We start from the raw sequence: 15,754 nt of genomic DNA, 5'->3' as shown, positions 1-15,754 counted from the left end.
TTGTTTCATCCACAGGTACATTGGTCAACAGTGATTCTATGTCCAACGAGGCTCTTATTCCTGTGGCCCGTGTTCCCTGCAGTAAGTCAACAAATTCCTTTGTAGACTTCAGGCTGAAGGCGCAAGGGACATAAAGAGTCAGCAAGCCGTTGAGTCGCTTCGCCAGTCTGTACGTGGGTGTGGGTATCTGGCTGATGATTGGCCGAAGTGGGTTTCCAGGCTTGTGTGTCTTGACATTTCCATACGCGTATCCAGGTTTGTATTCCCCAATAATTTTTGGCAGGTGGAATCTGGATTTCTTGGCGTTCACAGTTTCGATTAATTTGTTGACCTTTGCTTTCAATTCGGCTGTAGTGTCCTTCGTTAGCCTTTGGAATTTAGTTTGGTCAGAGAGTATGAGGTTCATTTTCGCCAGATATTCGTCTTTTTTAAGAATGACTTATATTGGCATCATGTCACCTCTGCTGATGACTATCTCCTTGTTCTCACGAAGGTTCTTAGCTGCCGCTTTGAGCTCGGGGGACAGTAGTTGCTTCTACTGGGGCTTCTGTAGTTGCCTTGATTCTTTCCTCCTTCTGCAATATGTTCTGCTTGTAAGGTGTCTTTGGTGGTGACCTTTTGTGTCTCGAGGTCGAATATGTCGTCCAAAAGGATTTCCAACTCCACTTTCCGGGCCATCTCACTTGGTCTGGACATAATGTGACAGTTTATACCCAGATTTAGGAGAGTGACTTGGTCATCAGCGAGGTTGATTCCAGCAAGGTTCAGGAAGCCGTCTCTTGGTAGTGGAATCGCCATAGGTCCTCCATATAATGTTGTTAGTTTCTTGATTATCCTGGTTTCGGTGCTGTAGTGATGTCGAGGTGTTGCTCGATACGAGTACAGAGGTTTTCTTCGATATTGCTGTTTTCTCCATTGGTTTGTAGCATGAAGTAGTTGCGTTTTGATGTCTTTGATTTCATTTTCTGCCTTGTGTATCTGATTTCGAATCAGATCTTGGCAATATTTTATAGTGAAGGCTTGATTCCTTGCTGCAGCGTCGTGCTTTTTAATATTAGTATATTTTGGTAGCAGTCTTTCTTGTAAACATATATTATTATATATGACCGAAAAAGTAAGATTAATAATTCTGACACTAATTTTCTCAATATTTCTTATGTTTCTTTTCACTGTCGATGGTAATTGAAAAACCAATTCTCCAAAATTCATTTTTATTTCTAGTCTGACGCGACACTTGAAAGCGTTTCGTAATAACTTATTACATTTTCAAACACTTTAGTTTACACACACACAACTATAACCTGCAAACACTAAACAGAGTTCTACTATGCTATAACTTAAACTGGCTTTCATCTTATATACCTGCATTTAGGTGAGGTGATACGTTACAACAGTTCTGGATGAGGTGAAAACAAACTTTCAACACAAGACAGAACACGAAACAATGGGTATAATATTGGGTAAATTAAAGGGAAGAATGGAAGTAACTGCAAATGCCTATTGGCCCATATTTCTTGATGCTTCTATATTGTTGTGGAGTCTTGAAGTGGGTAGAATATAGTTGTGCATTAATTGGCTGTTGGTTGCTGGTGTTGACTTCTTGATGTGTAGTGCCTCGCAGATATCAAGTCGCCTGCTATCGCTGTATCTATCGATGATTTCTGTGTTTTCTGTTAAGACTTCTCTGGTGATGGTCTGGTTGTGGGAAGAGATTATATGGTCCTTAATGGAGCCCTGTTGCTTATGCATCGTTAATCGCCTGGAAAGAGATGTTGTTGTCTTGCCAATATACTGAGTTCTTTGAGGCTTACAGTCCCCAAGTGGGAATTTGAAGGCAGAAGATACAATTGACGATTTACTATGAAACCAAAAAAATGGCCAACCTACTCATGAGAAACTCTCCAGACACAAAGCAGAATGCTTTAAAAGAGACCAATGTCGTCTATGCCGATAAATTCTTTTCTGAAAACCTGAAAATTCTTTTCACTTGAGAATGAACCATGGAGGTTCGAAACGTTGTGCAAATTACAAAAATGCCCTAAATCAGAAGATAGTAAATACAGAATATGCGGTCATATTCAATGAGACATGTTTGAAAGAAAACCTGCTGCCAGTATACACCAATATAAACCCACATGACCCAGCAGTCCGCAATTCAGAGTTTACCTATAGGTATAGGCAAGAGCTCATACGGCATCAACTAAACAAGAAGAAGGAAGCCCTCCAAACCCTTACAGAGCAGGCTGAGCATCTGTTAAACAAATGGACCCAGTACGACAGACCTATCCAACTCAAGCAAACCATCAACAGTGAACTATTTAACCTGAAACAACATAAAACTCGTGTGAAAACAAAGACACTCCGTAAGTTAACAGCCCTAAACGGTGGACAGTTAAAGATCCCTCGTCCTAAAGATAGCTACATTAACCTGACTTCTTATGATCTTACCCAGGACCAACGAGACCTCTTAAATCTTGGTCTAAATTGTCAATTCATATCTAAACCAAAGATGCAGCAAAAACGCCTGGAAATCGAAATGCTTCTGGACGACATCCATAAGCTAGAAGACAACAAAAAAGTCATCACCACTGACACACTTCAGGCTGAACTACTAGCAGAAGCGGGAAAAAACGAGGAACATATTCATCTACAATCTTAACCTCACGACTCAAAGAAGCAACAAAACAACTAAAAAATCTGAAAGACGTAACAATAAGAAAAGCCGACAAGATAGCAGCATATGTATTGATTCCTACCTAAGAATACATGAACAAAATTAGCGACATCCTTAGTGTTGACACCAAATTTCAACGAATCACGAGGAACCCTGTGGAAGACCTTAAGCGGAAAGTAAACAAAACAATTACAGCAATCAACGCAAAGAGAGGTAGTGTGCATTTCCATAAACTTCAAGGCGACTATGGCTTAGGATATGCCTATGGCAATGTTAAGACACACAAACCAGGTAACCCACTACGCCCTATAATCAGCCAAATACCAACTCCAACCTATCACCTAGCAAAGAGACTCAATGAACTCCTAACTCCATATACTCCAAGTAAGTATAGTCTACAATCACCAGCATATTTCCTAGAATTAATCAAATCTACTCAGCCCGATGGAATCATTGCTTCTCTGGACGTCGAATCCCTATTTACGAACGTCCCTGTCGACACAACCATAGGAATGATACTGGACAGAGTATACAGAGACGAGAGCACCCCCAAATTAGACATACCTGAGCCACACTTGAAGAGTCTTCTCGAAGCATGTACAAAGGAAGCCCCTTTCATCAGTCCACAAGGAGACATGTATTTACAAATTGACGGAGTAGCAATGGGCTCCCCCTTAGGAGTCTTATTTGCTAATTTTTATATGGGAACCATCGAAGACAGTTTTCAGTAGCAGACAAAAACCAACTGTATATTGCCGTTATGTAGATGACATATTCGTAATAGTAAAAGACTCAGATGAACTAATTGATCTAAAAAGCCATCTAGAGAGAGAGAGTCAGTACACCGATTCACACATGAAAATAGTGAAAATAACAGTTTGCCATTCTTGGATGTACTAATAACAAAAAAAGGAACCTCCTTAAGCACCAACGTATATACTAAGCCCACCAACATAGGATTATGCCTGAACGGTAGAAGTGAGTGCCACCAAAGATACGAAGCCAGTGTTCTCAATGCTTATATTCGTCGAGCGCTTACCCACTGCTCTGAATGGAGCAACGTGAGTAGAGAGTTTGAAAGAGTAACTCAGGTATTGGTGAACAACAGATATAGCAACGCGGAAATAAACGCTGCTATAAGAAGACACTTGGACCGTGGGTATAATCCTGAACCCAGAACAGAAACCACAATACCTCCAATAAAATTATATAACAAATCAACCATGCACAGTGAACATGTAAAAGAGGAAAGAATAATAAAAGAAATAATCCGTAAAGGAGTAAAAAGCATTACTCCTAACCAAAACATAAACCTGATAATATTCTACAAAACCAAGAAGACTTTCGAACTCCTTATCAAGAACAGCCCGAAGCCGACGGAGAACCCTCTACAGTAGTCAAGCGTTGTATACATGTACACTTGCCCCCAACGAAGGATGTAATCTTCAATCAAAGTACATAGGTATGACGTCGACCAAGCTGACGAGGCGTTTGACATGCCATCTTCAATCCGATGCCCCTAGGAATCACATGAGACAAGCCCATGACATCACCCTAACAAGAGAAATGTTGAACAAAAATACCTGTATAATAGACAAAACTCAAGATGCAAGAAGATTACAAATTCTTGAAGCAATTCACATAAGAATAGAACAACCTACCATGAACACCCAAATCACAGAACTATTTACTCTACCCACCATGAGAGTAAGGACAAGACCAAAACATAACGATGCCAACACAGAAGACACTGTTCAACATAATAGGCCAATTACACTGGATTAATCTTTGTATGTAGATAGCAGCTGCCTCGTATGGGTCAATAGGCCTACCGTAATTACCTCTATTCTTATGTTCATATGTTTCACCCCACCCCCAATATCCCTTATGTATCCCCTCATGTTTTCATCTTTATTGTCTTATCACCTGACCCAGTGCGGGTATAAAATCAACCAAACCTGAAAATTCTTTTCACTTGAGAATGAACCATGGAGGTTCGAAACGTTGTGCAAATTGTATAAATAAGTGTAATACATTCTATAGTAATTCACTTCTTTTCTTCACCTTGAAATTACGAAAATGAGATTTGGAGAACTCCTATTTCAGCTAAGCCCTGATGCTAAGAAAATTGTTAGAGGGATAGAAGCCCTAAATCAGAAGATAGTAAATACAGAATATGCGGTCATATTCAATGAGACATGTTTGAAAGAAAACCTGCTGCCAGTATACACCAATATATAAATAAGAATATATATATATATATATATATATATATATATATATATATATATATATATATATATATATATATATATATATATATATATATATATATATATATATATATATATATATATATATATATATATACAACCTTAGAACACTTTCCCACCAGGAGATTCGAACCCTAGCCAGCACAGAAGCCTTACAGCAACTGGCATAACTGGTAAGCCTTTAACCCATTGCACCACAGCTCAGGCCCTTAAAAAGAGATGGTAATTTCGGAGTATTTCACCTCCAAAGATCACCACCTCCCAAGGGCAACTAGAGCATAGTGAGGGGCTACTCACTTTCTTTCATTAAATTCCTGTTAATATGGGAGAACTCTGTGTCTATGCTTAATGCACAACTTGCCTAAACACCGCAAGAGAGATTATACAACCTTAGAACACTTTCCCACCAGGAGATTCGAACCCTAGCCAGCACAGAAGCCTTACAGCAACTGGCATAACTGGTAAGCCTTTAACCCACTGCACCACAGCTCAGGCCATTAAAAAGAGATGGTAATTTCGGAGTATTTCACCTCCAAAGATCACCACCTCCCAAGGGCAACTAGAGCATAGTGAGGGGCTACTCACTTTCTTTCATCAAATTCCTGTTAATATGGGAGAACTCTGTGTCTATGCTTAATGCACAACTTGCCTAAACACCGCAAGAGAGATTATACAACCTAAGATCACTTTCCCACCAGGAGATTCGAACCCTAGCCAGCACAGAAGCCTTACAGCAACTGGCATAACTGGTAAGCCTTTAACCCACTGCACCACAGCTCAGGCCCTTAAAAGAGATGGTAATTTCGGAGTATTTCACCTCCAAAGATCACCACCTCCCAAGGGCAACTAGAGCATAGTGAGGGGCTACTCACTTTCTTTCATCAAATTCCTGTTAATATGGGAGAACTCTGTGTCTATGCTTAATGCACAACTTGCCTAAACACCGCAAGAGAGATTAAACAACCTAAGATCACTTTCCCACCAGGAGATTCGAACCCTAGCCAGCACAGAAGCCTTACAGCAACTGGCATAACTGGTAAGCCTTTAACCCACTGCACCACAGCTCAGGCCCTTAAAAGAGATGGTAATTTCGGAGTATTTCACCTCCAAAGATCACCACCTCCCAAGGGGAACTAGAGCATAGTGAGGGGCTACTCACTTTCTTTCATCAAATTCCTGTTAATATGGGAGAACTCTGTGTCTATGCTTAATGCACAACTTGCCTAAACACCGCAAGAGAGATTATACAACCTTAGAACACAACCTCTCTTGCGGTGTTTAGGCAAGTTGTGCATTAAGCATAGACACAGAGTTCTCCCGTATTAACAGGAATTTGATGAAAGAAAGTGAGTAGCCCCTCACTATGCTCTAGTTGCCCTTGGGAGGTGGTGATCTTTGGAGGTGAAATACTCCGAAATTACCATCTCTTTTAAGGGCCTGAGCTGTGGTGCAGTGGGTTAAAGGCTTACCAGTTATGCCAGTTGCTGTAAGGCTTCTGTGCTGGCTAGGGTTCGAATCTCCTGGTTGGAAAGTGTTCTAAGGTTGTATAATCTCTCTTGCGGTGTTTAGGCAAGTTGTGCATTAAGCATAGACACAGAGTTCTCCCATATTAACAGGAATTTGATGAAAGAAAGTGAGTAGCCCCTCACTATGCTCTAGTTGCCCTTGGGAGGTGGTGATCTTTGGAGGTGAAATACTCCGAAATTACCATCTCTTTTAAGGGCCTGAGCTGTGGTGCAGTGGGTTAAAGGCTTACCAGTTATGCCAGTTGCTGTAAGGCTTCTGTGCTGGCTAGGGTTCGAATCTCCTGGTTGGAAAGTGTTCTAAGGTTGTATAATCTCTCTTGCGGTGTTTAGGCAAGTTGTGCATTAAGCATAGACACAGAGTTCTCCCATATTAACAGGAATTTGATGAAAGAAAGTGAGTAGCCCCTCACTATGCTCTAGTTGCCCTTGGGAGGTGGTGATCTTTGGAGGTGAAATACTCCGAAATTACCATCTCTTTTAAGGGCCTGAGCTGTGGTGCAGTGGGTTAAAGGCTTACCAGTTATGCCAGTTGCTGTAAGGCTTCTGTGCTGGCTAGGGGTCGAATCTCCTGGTGGGAAAGTGTTCTAAGGTTGTATAATCTCTCTTGCGGTGTTTAGGCAAGTTGTGCATTAAGCATAGACACAGAGTTCTCCCATATTAACAGGAATTTGATGAAAGAAAGTGAGTAGCCCCTCACTATGCTCTAGTTGCCCTTGGGAGGTGGTGATCTTTGGAGGTGAAATACTCCGAAATTACCATCTCTTTTAAGGGCCTGAGCTGTGGTGCAGTGGGTTAAAGGCTTACCAGTTATGCCAGTTGCTGTAAGGCTTCTGTGCTGGCTAGGGTTCGAATCTCCTGGTTGGAAAGTGTTCTAAGGTTGTATAATCTCTCTTGCGGTGTTTAGGCAAGTTGTGCATTAAGCATAGACACAGAGTTCTCCCATATTAACAGGAATTTGATGAAAGAAAGTGAGTAGCCCCTCACTATGCTCTAGTTGCCCTTGGGAGGTGGTGATCTTTGGAGGTGAAATACTCCGAAATTACCATCTCTTTTAAGGGCCTGAGCTGTGGTGCAGTGGGTTAAAGGCTTACCAGTTATGCCAGTTGCTGTAAGGCTTCTGTGCTGGCTAGGGCTCGAATCTACTGGTGGGAAAGTGTTCTAAGGTTGTATAATCTCTCTCACGGTGTTTAGGCAAGATGTGCATTAAGCATAGACACAGAGTTCTCCCATATTAACAGGAATTTGATGAAAGAAAGTGAGTAGCCCCTCACTATGCTCTAGTTGCCCTTGGGAGGTGGTGATCTTTGGAGGTGAAATACTCCGAAATTACCATCTCTTTTAAGGGCCTGAGCTGTGGTGCAGTGGATTAAAGGCTTACCAGTTATGCCAGTTGCTGTAAGGCTTCTGTGCTGGCTAGGGTTCGAATCTCCTGGTGGGAAAGTGTTCTAAGGTTGTATAATCTCTCTTGCGGTGTTTAGGCAAGTTGTGCATTATATATATATATATATATATATATATATATATATATATATATATATATATATATATATATATATATATATTTTTAAATATGACCGAAAAAGTAAGATTAATAATTCTAACACGAATTTTCTCAATCTTTCGTACATTACGCTTCACTGTTGGAGGTAAATCAAAAATCAATTCTCCAAAATTCATTTTTATTTCTAGTCTGACGCGACACGGGCGCGTTTCGTAAAACTTATTACATTTTCAAAGACTTTAGTTCACAAATACACAACTGAATAGAACTTACGTATCTCCGATTTTATATCTACATTTGAGTGAGGTGGAAGGGGTGATGTGGCATTAACACAAGACAGAACAAAATGTGGTATTAATAGGGTATTAATTTCATCAACACAAGACAGAACAAGAGTATTAATAGGGTATTAATTTCATCAACACAAGACAGAACACGAAACAATGGATATTGAATAGAAGTGTTTGTAGAAAGCCTATTGGTCCATATTTCTTGATGCTTCTATATTGGAGCGGAGTCTTGAGGTGGGTAGAATATAGTTGTGCAATAATTGGCTGTTGATTGCTGGTGTTGACTTCTTGATGTGTAGTGCCTCGCAAACGTCAAGCCGCCTGCTATCGCTGTATCTATCGATGATTTCTGTGTTGTTTACTAGGATTTCTCTGGCGATGGTTTGATTGTGGGAAGAGATTATATGTTCCTTAATGGAGCCCTGTTGCTTATGCATCGTTAAACGCCTAGAAAGAGATGTTGTTGTCTTGCCTATATACTGTTTTTTTTGGAGCTTACAGTCCCCAAGTGGGCATTTGAAGGCATAGACGACGTTAGTCTCTTTTAAAGCGTTCTGTTTTGTGTCTGGAGAGTTTTTCATGAGTAGGCTGGCCGTTTTTCTGGTTTTATAGTAAATCGTCAGTTGTATCCTCTGATTTTTGTCTGTAGGGATAACGTTTCTATTAACAATATCTTTCAGGACCCTTTCCTCCGTTTTATGAGCTGTGGAAAAGAAGTTCCTGTAAAATAGTCTAATAGGGGGTATAGGTGTTGTGTTAGTTGTCTCTTCAGAGGTTGCATGGCTTTTCACTTTCCTTCTTATGATGTCTTCGACGAAACCATTGGAGAAGCCGTTATTGACTAGGACCTGCCTTACCCTACAGAGTTCTTCGTCGACTTGCTTCCATTCTGAGCTGTGGCTGAGAGCACGGTCGACATATGCGTTAACAACACTCCTCTTGTACCTGTCTGGGCAGTCGCTGTTGGCATTTAGGCACATTCCTATGTTTGTTTCCTTAGTGTAGACTGCAGTGTGGAAACCTCCGCCCTTTTCCATGACTGTTACATCTAGAAAGGGCAGCTTCCCATCCTTTTCCATCTCGTAAGTGAAACGCAGCACGGAACTCTGCTCAAATGCCTTCTTCAGCTCCTGCAGATGTCTGACATCAGGTACCTGTGTAAAAATGTCGTCAACATACCTGCAGTATATGGCCGGTTTCAAGTTCATGTCGACTAAGACTTTTTGCTCGATGGTACCCATGTAGAAGTTTGCAAACAGGACACCTAGGGGAGAACCCATGGCGACCCCATCTACTTGCTTATACATGTGCCCATCCGGGCTCAAGAAGGGTGCCTCTTTAGTACAAGCTTGGAGTAGTTTCCTCAGAATATTTTCTGGTATGTCAAGAGGAGTACAGGCTGGATCACGATACACTCTGTCGGCTATCATTCCGATTGTCTCGTCCACAGGTACGTTGGTAAACAGCGATTCAACGTCCAACGAGGCTCTTATCCCTGTGGCCCGTGTGCCCCGCAGTAAGTCAACAAATTCCTTTGGAGACTTCAGGCTGAAGGCGCAAGGAACATAAGGATTCAGCAGGCCGTTGAGTCGCTTCGCCAGTCTGTACGTGGGTGTGGGTATCTGGCTAATGATTGGCCGAAGTGGGTTTCCAGGCTTGTGCGTCTTGACATTTCCATACGCGTATCCAGGTTTATATTCCCCAATGATCTTTGGCAGGTGGAGTCCGGATTTCTTGGCGTTCACAGTTTCGATCAGTTTGTTGACCTTTGCTTTTAATTCGGCTGTAGTGTCCTTCGTTACCCTTTGGAACTTAGTTTGGTCAGAGAGTATGATGTTCATTTTCGCCAGATATACGTCTTTTTTAAGAATGACATATATTGGCGACTTGTCACCTCTCCTGACAACTATCTCCTTGTTCTCACGAAGGCTTTTAGCTGCCGCTTTAAGCTCGGGGGACAGTATGGTGCTTCTGTAGTTGCCTCGATTCTTTCCTCCTTCTGCAATAAGTTCTGCTTGTAAGGTATCTTTGGTAGTGACCTTCTTTTGTGTCTCGAGGTCGAATATGTCGTCCACGACATATTCGACCTCGAGACACAAAAGAAGGTCACTACCAAAGATACCTTACAAGCAGAACTTATTGCAGAAGGAGGAAAGAATCGAGGCAACTACAGAAGCACCATACTGTCCCCCGAGCTTAAAGCGGCAGCTAAAAGCCTTCGTGAGAACAAGGAGATAGTTGTCAGGAGAGGTGACAAGTCGCCAATATATGTCATTCTTAAAAAAGATGAATATCTGGCGAAAATGAACATCATACTCTCTGACCAAACTAAGTTCCAAAGGGTAACGAAGGACACTACAGCCGAATTAAAAGCAAAGGTCAACAAACTGATCGAAACTGTGAACGCCAAGAAATCCGGACTCCACCTGCCAAAGATCATTGGGGAATATAAACCTGGATATGCGTATGGAAATGTCAAGACGCACAAGCCTGGAAACCCACTTCGGCCAATCATTAGCCAGATACCCACACCCACGTACAGACTGGCGAAGCGACTCAACGGCCTGCTGACTCCTTATGTTCCTTGCGCCTTCAGCCTGAAGTCTCCAAAGGAATTTGTTGACTTACTGCGGGGCACACGGGCCACAGGGATAAGAGCCTCGTTGGACGTAGAATCGCTGTTTACCATCGTACCTGTGGACGAGACAATCGGAATGATAGCCGACAGAGTGTATCGTGATCCAGCCTGTACTCCTCTTGACATACCAGAAAATATTCTGAGGAAACTACTCCAAGCTTGTACTAAAGAGGCACCCTTCTTGAGCCCGGATGGGCACATGTATTAGCAAGTAGATGGGGTCGCCATGGGTTCTCCCCTAGGTGTCCTGTTTGCAAACTTCTACATGGGGACCATCGAGCAAAAAGTCTTAGTCGACATGAACTTGAAACCGGCCATATACTGCAGGTATGTTGACGACATTTTTACACAGGTACCTGATGTCAGACATCTGCAGGAGCTGAAGGAGGCATTTGAGCAGAGTTCCGTGCTGCGTTTCACTTACGAGATGGAAAAGGATGGGAAGCTGCCCTTTCTAGATGTAACAGTCATGGAAAAGGGCAGAGGTTTCCACACTGCAGTCTACACTAAGGAAACAAACATAGGAATGTGCCTAAATGCCAACAGCGACTGCCCAGACAGGTACAAGAGGAGTGTTGTTAACGCATATGTCGACCGTGCTCTCAGCCACAGCTCAGAATGGAAGCAAGTCGACGAAGAACTCTGTAGGGTAAGGCAGGTCCTAGTCAATAACGGCTTCTCCAATGGTTTCGTCGAAGACATCATAAGAAGGAAAGTGAAAAGCCACGCAACCTCTGAAGAGACAACTAACACAACACCTATACCCCCTATTAGACTATTTTACAGGAACTTCTTTTCCACAGCTCATAAAACGGAGGAAAGGGCCCTGAAAGATATTGTTAATAGAAACGTTATCCCTACAGACAAAAATCAGAGGATACAACTGACGATTTACTATAAAACCAGAAAAACGGCCAGCCTACTCATGAGAAACTCTCCAGACACAAAACAGAACGCTTTAAAAGAGACTAACGTCGTCTATGCCTTCAAATGCCCACTTGGGGACTGTAAGCTCCAAAAAACCCAGTATATAGGCAAGACAACAACATCTCTTTCTAGGCGTTTAACGATGCATAAGCAACAGGGCTCCATTAAGGAACATATAATCTCTTCCCACAATCAAACCATCGGCAGAGAAATCCTAGTAAACAACACAGAAATCATCGATAGATACAGCGATAGCAGGCGGCTTGACGTTTGCGAGGCACTACACATCAAGAAGTCAACACCAGCAATCAACAGCCAATTATTGCACAACTATATTCTACCCACCTCAAGACTCCGCTCCAATATAGAAGCATCAAGAAATATGGACCAATAGGCTTTCTACAAACACTTCTATTCAATATCCATTGTTTCGTGTTCTGTCTTGTGTTGATGAAATTAATACCCTATTAATACTCTTGTTCTGTCTTGTGTTGATGAAATTAATACCCTATTAATACCACATTTTGTTCTGTCTTGTGTTAATGCCACATCACCCCTTCCACCTCACTCAAATGTAGATATAAAATCGGAGATACGTAAGTTCTATTCAGTTGTGTATTTGTGAACTAAAGTCTTTGAAAATGTAATAAGTTTTACGAAACGCGCCCGTGTCGCGTCAGACTAGAAATAAAAATGAATTTTGGAGAATTGATTTTTGATTTACCTCCAACAGTGAAGCGTAATGTACGAAAGATTGAGAAAATTCGTGTTAGAATTATTAATCTTACTTTTTCGGTCATATTTAATAATATATGTCTACAGGAAAGACTGCTACCAAAATATACTAATATATATATATATATATATATATATATATATATATATATATATATATATATATATATATATATATATATATATATATATATATATGTCGTACCTAGTAGCCAGAACGCACTTCTCAGCCTACTATACAAGGCCCGATTTGCCTAATAAGCCAAGTTTTCATGAATTATTTGTTTTTCGACTACCTAACCTACCTAACCTTACCTAACCTAACTTTTTCGGCTACCTAACTTAACCTAACCTATAAAGATAGGTTAGGTTAGGTTAGGTAGGGTTGGTTAGGTTCGGTCATATATCTACGTTAATTTTAACTCCAATAAAAAAAAATTACCTCATATAGAATGAAATGGGTAGCTTTATCATTTCATAAGAAAAAAATTAGAGAAAATATATTACTTCAAGAAAACTTGGCTTATTAGGCAAATCGGGCCATGCATAGTAGGCTGAGAAGTGCGTTCTGGCTACTAGGGACGACATATATATATATATATATATATATATATATATATATATATATATATATATATATATATATATATATATATATATATATATTGTGTGTTGCATTGTGTTCTGGGAATGTGAGCGTGAGGATGAAAATGATAAGAATATCTCTGACGATGATGAGAATATCTATGATGATGATTAGAATATCTCTGACGATGTTGAGAATATCTCTGATGATGATGAGAATATCTCTGACGATGATGAGAATATCTCTGGCAATAATGTGGTTGTGGGGTAGAGATTACACCTTGTTTAACGTGACGTTGTTGTCTGTACAATGTCAGGTGCTTGGAAAGACATGTTGTCATACCTATTGAATGACATTGTTGGAGCTGACAGTCCATAAGTGTGCTCATGAAGGTAGAAACGACATTCACCTCTCTCGAGGCCTAGCAGTGTGTGGTTGATTACTTGACTGTCTGTTTGGCTTTCTCTCCTTCCATTCCTCCATCTCTCTCTCCCTCATCTTCCCTCCAGCCATCCATAATACCCAAACATACAGTGAACCCCAACATCTCAGAGTTATAGGAGGCGAGGGCGACCTTACAGGCACGGTATGTATGGAGTTATGAATAATTCTGTTGTCATATTTCTGAGGATAGTCCTTACGTTGATCTGATGTTGTTTATGCAACCCGACCTCTCACCTTGCACGTCTCGCTTTGTGTCTTGTGGTCCCCCAACGGACGAATTTCAATGAACAGTAGCGGGTCTCACATATCCACGTTTTCTGTATATGGATAAGTTGGGTTAGATAGTTAACGTTGGTTTGTTCATTTATTTTTTTGGTAAGAACTTTGTGTAGAGACCAGGATACACATACTAAAGGTATGTAGGAGGGGACGGGGGGGGGGAAGGAGGGAGAAAGAGAGAGAGAGAGGTCTACTCTCGTCAATTACAACAAACCACCCATCTCTACATGCACACCCACGGTGGCCGTGATCGTATAGTGGTTAGTACATTGCGTTGTGGCCGCAATAACCCAGGTTCGAATCCTGGTCACGGCAGGTGATTGTATTTTATGAGAGATGTTTAAAACTTACATCAACTCCTGTAGAAATTTAATTTCTTTTTTATTATGCACCCCATACCCAACCCGTGGGCGGTTGCGGGAAGGGTTACAGAGGCACACAATGGGTTCAGAAACTGAACCCCATAGTTCATTTAGCTGAGCAAGTGACAATCATTTGAAGCTAGTTACACAATTGTTAATGCCATATATACATATACATATTATATACAATCATTTACACAAATACATATACACACCGATAATCTTTTTATATCACAAGTGATTCAACAAGAGACTCACAACAGTCACTATACAAGGCACTTAACATCTATGGTGAGTCACACAGTAACTAGTCTTGTTCCACACCCACCCAACTGGGCGGCAGCTTAACAGTCATATGTTCCACACCCACCCAACTGGGCGGCAGCTTAACAGTCATGTGCTCCACACCCACCCAACTAGGTGGCAGGTTTAGAGTCATGTGCTCCACACCCACCCAACTGGGCGGCAGCTTTACCGTCATGTGTTACACACCCACCCAACTGGAAGGCAGCTTTACAATCTTGTTCTCCAAACCCACCCAACTGGGTGGCACCTTTACATTCATATGCTCCACACCCACCTAACTGGGCGGCAGCTTTACAGTCATGTGCTCCACACCCACCCAAGTGGGTGGCAGTTTTAGTCATGTGTTCTACACCCACCGAAATGGGCTGCAGCTTTACAGCCATGTGCTCCACACCCACCCAACTGGGTGGCAGCTTTACAGTCATGTGCGTGTAGCGCCCAGAGAAAGTACATCCATGACTCACCCTTTGAACCTCCTTGGTAAGGTCAGCCATGTGACCTTAGATTCAGCTAGAGGTAATTGAAATACTTTCTGGCTACACCCTAGTCTAGGGGCACCAGACAGCCGGTTGGACAGTGCTTCGGATTTGGAGTCCTGAGCTTCCGGGTTCAATCACCGGTGGAGGAGGAGACAAATGGGCAAAATGTTTCTTTCACCCTGATGCCTCTTGTTACCTAGCAGTAAATATGAACCTGGGATTTAGACAACTTCTACGGGCTGCTTCCTGGGGGGAGAGGGGAGGGGGGGGGGTAACAAAAAGGGGGCCTGGTCGAGGACCGGGCCGCGGGGACGCTAAGCCCCAAAATCATCTCAAGATAACCTCAAGATAGTCAGCCTGTTCATATTTGCGAATAATCCTGATAGTCTTGGCAAACAAACTTAATGGCACATCTTGAGTGTTTTTGCACACCATGAGGAGCTCACTCCTTGAAGTGCTGACGAACAAGTTAGGTGAGCTAAACACTTTTTTCTGTGCAGGCTGAATCAGCTAGGAACAGGACCACACCAAACTTTCCAACAACAGTGCAAACGACCCCCTCCCTTGATTCGGGATGTGACGAAAGCTTGTGTACATACCCCTGGATGATAGTTAGGAAAGAACGAGTGCTGGAGTGGGCTGCAGGTCATCAAACAGGCCTCAGGAAACAGAGTGAATTCAACCAGGTCGTAGAGCAGGACCCAAAAGGTAATGTGTGTGATCTTTGATATTTT

At 41.9% G+C, this 15,754-nt stretch overlaps 1 non-coding gene across 1 annotated transcript; it reads left to right on the top strand.

Moving 5' to 3' along the window:
- The first annotated feature begins 14,116 nt into the window (after nucleotides 1-14,116).
- On the top strand, nucleotides 14,117-14,188 carry TRNAH-GUG (transfer RNA histidin (anticodon GUG)). Its single transcript has one exon. It is a non-coding gene; the product is annotated as a tRNA-His (tRNA).
- Nucleotides 14,189-15,754: the final 1,566 nt, after the last annotated feature.

Source organism: Procambarus clarkii, chromosome 30, assembly GCF_040958095.1.
Source record: "Procambarus clarkii isolate CNS0578487 chromosome 30, FALCON_Pclarkii_2.0, whole genome shotgun sequence".
Classification (NCBI taxonomy): domain Eukaryota; kingdom Metazoa; phylum Arthropoda; class Malacostraca; order Decapoda; family Cambaridae; genus Procambarus; species Procambarus clarkii.
The sequence above is the reverse complement of the archived record's forward strand: the minus strand, read 5'-3'. Positions and strand labels throughout refer to the sequence as shown.